The 6,876-nt window shown below is 41.9% G+C and overlaps 2 non-coding genes across 2 annotated transcripts; one reads left to right on the top strand and one right to left on the bottom strand.

The window, feature by feature from the left end:
- Positions 1 to 6,127: 6,127 nt before the first annotated feature.
- On the bottom strand, positions 6,128 to 6,199 carry trnad-guc. Its single transcript has one exon. It is a non-coding gene; the product is annotated as a tRNA-Asp (tRNA).
- A 484-nt stretch (positions 6,200 to 6,683) lies between these two features.
- On the top strand, positions 6,684 to 6,754 carry trnag-gcc. The gene has a single exon. It is a non-coding gene; the product is annotated as a tRNA-Gly (tRNA).
- Positions 6,755 to 6,876: the final 122 nt, after the last annotated feature.

Raw genomic sequence — 6,876 nt, 5'->3', positions numbered from 1 at the left:
TGCCATTTTTTACATCTTCTCGTGTGAACTTGATGTATTTATCCACAGAGTTGATGTGGTCAGTAAAATGTTGGACTTCCTGAGATTTAATTTTAACCCAGGTGTCGTCAACATACCTGAACCAATGACTTGGTGGTGTCCCTGAAAAGGACGTCAAGGCTCTCTTTTCTACCTCCTCCATGTACAGGTTGGCAACAATAGGAGAAACTGGAGACCTCATAGCACACCCATGTTTCTGCCTATAATATTGCTCCCCATATGTGAAGTAGGTTGACTGCAGGCACAGTTTCAAGAGTTGACACAGTTGTTCTGTGGAAAGCGTGGTCCTGCTGCTCAGAGTGGTGTCTGATTTTAATCTTAAACTGACCACCTCTACTGCATCATCAACAGGAATGCACGTAAAGAGTGATGTGACATCAAAAGAGACCATTGTTTCATCAGTCTCCATGATGACATCCCTCACCTTATCCAAAAAGTCCATGGTGTTCTGTATGTGGTGTTCTGAGCTGCCAACTAAAGGGATGAGTACATACACCAGATATTTGGAAACACTGTAAGTGACAGAGTTAATCATGCTAACAATAGATCTTAAAGGTACACCTTGTTTGTGGATTTTAGGTAAACCATACAGACAAGGTGTGGCCTCCCCTGGGTACAGTCTGTGGTACAGAATACGGTCAATAGCCTTGTCCTGCTCCAAATTTTTCAGGCAATCTATTAACTTCTTCTTGTAACCACTTCCTGGATCTCTTTTCAGAGGTTCATAAGTGTTTAAGTCACTAAGGAGTGTCATAACTTTCTCATGATAGTCTTTCTGGTTCAAAATCACTGTGCACCTTCCTTTGTCTGCTGGGAGAATGATGATGTTTTTGTCCTTGCTAAGAGTGGTGAGTGCATCCCTCTCCTCTCTACTGATGTTGGAAGGTGGTGGTTTGGCATTGCTGAGGCAGGATGAAACTTTGATTCTGAGCTGTTCTGCTTCACCCTCTTTCATTTTGTTGTTGCGGATGGCTGATTCTGTGGCTGTGATCATCTCCACCAGAGGAATTGTACCTAACTGGGCCTTCCTGAAAGCAGAGAAGAAACCCAAACAGGACTCCAGTCAGCCAACAGGTGAAAAGGAGGAACCCAGACCCAGACCAGTGGTCATTCCGTATGTTGAGGGGGTATCAGAGAAACTGAGACGTTTATTTTCCAAACATAACGTCCCAGTGGCTTTTAAACCCCAAAATACATTACGGCAAAGACTGGTTCATCCCAAAGATCCAGTCCCCCGGCACAAACAGAGTAATGTTGTGTATGCTGTTCAGTGTCAGGAGGGCTGTGATCAGTCTTACATCGGGGAAACTAAAGAGCCACTGGCCAAAAGGATGGCCCAGCACAGAAGATCAACATCATCAGGCCAGGATTCTGCGGTCTACACTCATCTCCAGGCCAGCGGTCACTCTTTCAAGGATGAAGATGTTCACATCCTGGACAGAGAGGAACGATGGTTTGAGAGAGGAGTAAAGGAGGCCATCTTTGTGAAAAGAAATCGTCCATCATTAAACAGGGGTGGAGGCCTCCGGGTTCAACTGTCCCCCTCTTACAATGCTGTGATTGCTAGTATCACTCAGCCCTCTGTGAGTAGTAAACAGCCATCAGTGTGCTAATGACCCATTGTTAGGCTGATGGTCCTTCTTGAGCATGTGATCAGCTGGTTTTGGTTGTCAGCAGCAAACTGGTTGATCCACTCTAAGAGGGTGCTATTTAAGAGACTGAGCTGAAAACAGCACCTCAGACTGAGGAAGTCTCTTGGATGAGAGACGAAACGTTTCTAGATTTTTTTTGCTTTGTTTTGCTTTTGTTTTTTTGAATGTCCAGAGGACCAGATTGAACTTTTTTGGATTTTTCTACCTGGATTATTGAGCATGCATCAAAATCAGTTAACCACCAAGTCTAGATCAGCCATCTTAACGTGAAACAGGCAATACATACCCACACAGGTGATGCTGATCAGGTGCGCACAGCAGCACTGCCAGGTAACCAGGAAGTCAGTAACACCAAAAATGGAGTCACAGCCAGAGAAACACACCTGCTTATATGATGCACCCTCTCCTGTGATTGGTCAGCCAATTTTTGGAATTTGGAAAAAATTGCGACCACCAGGGCTCTCATTTCCCTCCAACTCATGACCCATCCATCCCACCTCAGTCTGTAGCTCCCTTTGACCATTTTGAACCCATCACTCTATCTTCTCTAGAGCAGGTCATGTGCAGCTTGAAACCTTCTGGCTCCCCCTTTGATGTGGTCCCCCCTCGACTACTAAAGGAGGTGTTTCCAAATCTAGGTCCGTCCATTCTTGCCATAGTAAACAGTAGTTTATCCACTGGCGTGGTGCCAAAATCCTTTAAACATGCTGCTGTCCAGCCTCTCCTGAAAAAACCAAACCTTGACCCCTCAGTCGTTTCCAACTACCGGCCTTTCTACAAACTCCCATTTGTTTCTAAAGTACTGGAGAAAATAGTCGAGTCCCAGTTGAAGTGCTTCCTGGAGGATCACGCCATCTTAGAGCTTTTCCAATCTGGCTTTAAACCTCTCCACAGCACTGAAACTGCCCTGCTGAAGGTCTTTAATGACATCTTCAGATTCACAGATACCGGTGATTCTGTGCTGCTTGTCCTGTTGGACCTCACAGCCGCCTTTGACACCATCGACCATGAGATCCTCATTGCTAGGTTGGAGCAGTGGGTGGGCGTCACAGGATCAGCCCTCAGTTGGTTCAGATCTTACCTCGCTGACAGATCCTTTTGTGTCTCCATCAAGGATTTTAGTTCCGCAGAGGCAGAGCTTAAATGGGGGGTTCCGCAGGGGTCCATCCTGGGTCCCCTCCTATTCTCTTTATACCTGCTGCCGCTTGGTGCTATTTTCCGGAAACACAGCATGCCCTTCCACTTCTATGCCGATGACTGTCAAATTTACTTCCCCCTAAGACACAATGGTACATGCTCTATTCAACCGCTGCTCAACTGCCTGGCTGACATCAGGGACTGGATGGCTTTAAACTTCTTAAGTTTCAATGAAAAGAAGTCTGAAGTCATGTTGTTCCCTCCCAACGACACGATCACAAACCACTGCATCGACCTTTCCGCTCTAACCCTGTCAGAACCCTGTCTGGGCGTGATAATGGACCCTTCCCTGAAGCTTAACAATCATGTAAACATAATCATTAAATCATGCTTCTTCCAACTGAGGCGGCTGCCTAAACTGAAGCCCATATTGTCCAAAAATAACCTGGAGACAGTAATACATGCATTCATTACATCTAGGCTTGATTACTGCAATTCACTCCTGTTTGGTATCTGTCAGACCTCCATTGCACGACTACAACTGGTCCAGAATGCAGCAGCCCGGTTTTTAACCAGTACAGGCAAAAGAGAGCACATTACACCAGTTTTGGCCTCACTGCACTGGTTACCGGTTCACTTTCGAATCCAGTTCTAAATACTCATGTATGTCTACAAATCACTGAACAGTGTTGCCCCCCCCCATCTCTCTGATTTGCTACAACCGTATGTCCCACCACGCTCCCTGAGGTCAGCGGATCAGTTGCTCCTCACAGTTCCAGGAACTCGTCTTAAGCGCAGAGGGGACAAGGCCTTCTCTGTAGCAGGACCAAGACTCTGGAATGAGTTACCTCTGCTTGTTAGACAGGCCCCCTCCCTCTCGGTTTTCAAGTCCCGTTTAAAAACTCACTACTATTCAATAGCTTTCAACACAAGATGATCTGTGTTTTGATCCTGTATGCTCCACACTGGTTTGTTGTCATTATCTGCATCGTTTTTTGTCTATATTCTGATTTACCTCACTTTGTATTTTGCTTTGTGTGTTACCTGTTGTTTTGTCTGTACAGCACTTTGGTTGGCTTTGTAGCTGTTTTAAGTGCTTTATAAATAAAGTGGTATGGTATGGTATGGTAATTTACACTGCTGTACCCAGCTTTAGGGGCAGGGGCATCAGTCACTGTTACATATGTGACAAAAAATATCAAAGTATTCAAATCAAATTCAATGTATTTTTTTAAACAAAGTGTTTTTGTCCCAGAACCTCTGCACAGAGCCCTTCAAGGTGTATTTCATCTTCTACAAATGAACATGACACATCACCTCTCTTAACCAATGTACATACGACAGAGGTGTGTGGGTCTTTCCAGATGCACAAAATTAGCCTCCTGACCAGAAGAGAGCAAAAAGGCAATCATATCCCTCTCGTATTTGCTGAAGGACGTGTCCACAGGGACCACCCCGAACAGTGAAATAAGTGGTGATGGGTGTACAGTTTTACCACATATTCCAGAGAAAATGTCAAAAATAGTTTGTGAAAAGGTCTGCAGTTTGGGACAGGTCCAGAATGTATGCAGAAGTGTAGCTGGAGTAGGGTTGCAACGATTGCATGCTGAGTCCAGATCGGCCTTGATCTTGGACAGCTTATCTTTGGACCAGTGCAGCCTGTGCACTACCTTGAATTGAATTACAGCATGTCTCAGACAGATTGAAGACGAGTAAATGTTCTTAATAATCCTCCTCCAGATTGAGTCTGATATGCGTTCCTCCAAGTCTGCTTCCCATTTCAGTTTGAGTCCAAACTGGATTCATGGTATGAACTGAGCAGTGTATAAATTTTACTAAGGGCTCCCAAAGTCTTAGACACAAAATGTTTAGAGGGGTACAAAGGAAAACAGTCAGAGTTGGATCTCACAAAATGTCTAAATTCTATGCAATTTTAATGGATAGAGCTTGTAAAAAAAAAAAAAAAAGACGGCAATACAAATGTCATGAAAATATGTTGAATATTAAGAAAGTTATGGTCTTTTTTTGTGTCCTGAAAATCAACAGTTTTTTTACCTGTTGTTTTGTTTCAAACAAAAATTGTGTCCTGCAAATAGACATATTTGCGACGTCAGCAGTAAGCACTATTTCTTAATAAAACACAATAGATTCCAACAAAACTTATGAGATTTACCACTTAGAACAGCCAACACATGAATATGTAGTTTTCTTTTCAACACATGAAATTAAATCAACTTTATTAATTCATTAACTTAATAAATAAACAATTAACTAGCTTGTCATATCTCCCTGATACAATTTAGTTATTGTATTTACAGGAGAGAGATTTTATATAGAAGGAGGAATACTTTTTAAATAATAAACAATTAATTAACAATTTACTTAATTTATTACAAGCACTAAATGATTTATCAGTCATCTCTAAAACTGCCAATTGATGAAAATGCAAGGCAACATTGGTCAATCTGAAGCTATGAGAACATGTTCGATCAAAAACTAAAGCTAATAGGTTGACATATTGCTTTTTTTTTAAAGTTACTTAAGTTAATTAGATAACTTATAAAAGTAAAAACTAATGTAAACACAGAGCAAGTTAATGCTGACACATGACCAATAAACATTTAAGAAAGTGAATGCAACAGCGCCATCATGTAACCCTCAGCTAATTCTTGCTTATTTTTTCTGTTGACATTAAACTTTATTTAGAAGAGTATTTCTCCATAAAGACAGTCAACACAGTTCATACAAGACAAATCATAGTCCACAGCATCCTCTGATGATTCTGAAGCAGTCCAATAAGCAGTTTTGTACTTCTCTGTGTCAGGAACAGTGTGTTTGTGGTCTGAACCCAGTGTGCAGTTTTCAAACCACACTTGGACAATTTCAAGTCTTACTACTATTTTTCCTTAAAGTATGTCCCTGACTTTACTGCATACAATCTTATCAGCACATATTTCTGGGTGCTCTCTAAGAATAGAGCTTCTGAGTTTCTTCTTAAGGCCTTTCCTCCTTGTTTGATCCCTTTTGTGTTTTTCATGACACCTGATTATTTGTTCTTCTGGATTCAGATGCACATTGCCACCTCTCCCCTCACAATAGAAGTTTGTTAGAATTCTTTAAATAGAATGCTTGTGATGTCATGTTTTTTTTGTGTGCATGCGGTGGCCTCAGAACTGTACACATTGGACACATTGGTGTTTAATGTTTTGAAGTTTTAATGATAATACCAACATAAGTGTTGCATTTGACCATTTATATTGGTTAGTTGGAACATTTCATGTGGACAAAAAGTTTCCTCCCTCCCCGTCGGGGAATTGAACCCCGGTCTCCCGCGTGACAGGCGGGGATACTCACCACTATACTAACGAGGAATTTCCATATAGGAGCGCTCTCTGCATTATGTAATTCCTGAGACAGCACAGCTATGTGGGTCATCTCACATCTGGAAATGGTTCATACTGGAGTTTGACCCAAGTCGCATTTAGGTGAAAATATGAACGATACCTTAGAAAAAAAGATCCCAGAGAAACACCTTTGCTATGTTAATGTCTTTAAATGTTAACATTGCAAGATGCCAAGAAGTAAAGCAACAAAAAGTGACAAAAAAGTCACATCTAGAGGGGCACTCAAACTAAGTGTTTGCAGTACTGCTGCGCCCAAAGAAGTTTTACCAGAACACTTGTTGTGAATATTCAACTTTTCTTCCATTTTCTTTACCCACTTTTCCTTTCTGAGTTGTGGACAAGTTGTTCATTGTCAGTGTGCTCACATGAAAAGAGTCAGGCAACACAAGAAACAGACAATACGGTTTCAGTCAAAGTGGGAACGATTTTATGTGCTGAATTTTTTGTGTCAGCATTGGTGGTTCAGTGGTAGAATTCTCGCCTGCCACGCGGGAGGCCCGGGTTCGATTCCCGGCCAATGCAATACTCATTTTGTCTTTTAGTATTTACCCGAGGATTCATTATTTTTTGTTTTTCATGTAAAAACTTTCACACTGTTTTTCAGGTTATATGGTCTATGAAAAGTATGTCAAAAAAGATCTTGT

Source organism: Nematolebias whitei, chromosome 23 (genome assembly GCF_014905685.2).
Source record: "Nematolebias whitei isolate Nwh7 chromosome 23, NemWhi1, whole genome shotgun sequence".
NCBI lineage: Eukaryota > Metazoa > Chordata > Actinopteri > Cyprinodontiformes > Rivulidae > Nematolebias > Nematolebias whitei.
The sequence above is the reverse complement of the archived record's forward strand: the minus strand, read 5'-3'. Positions and strand labels throughout refer to the sequence as shown.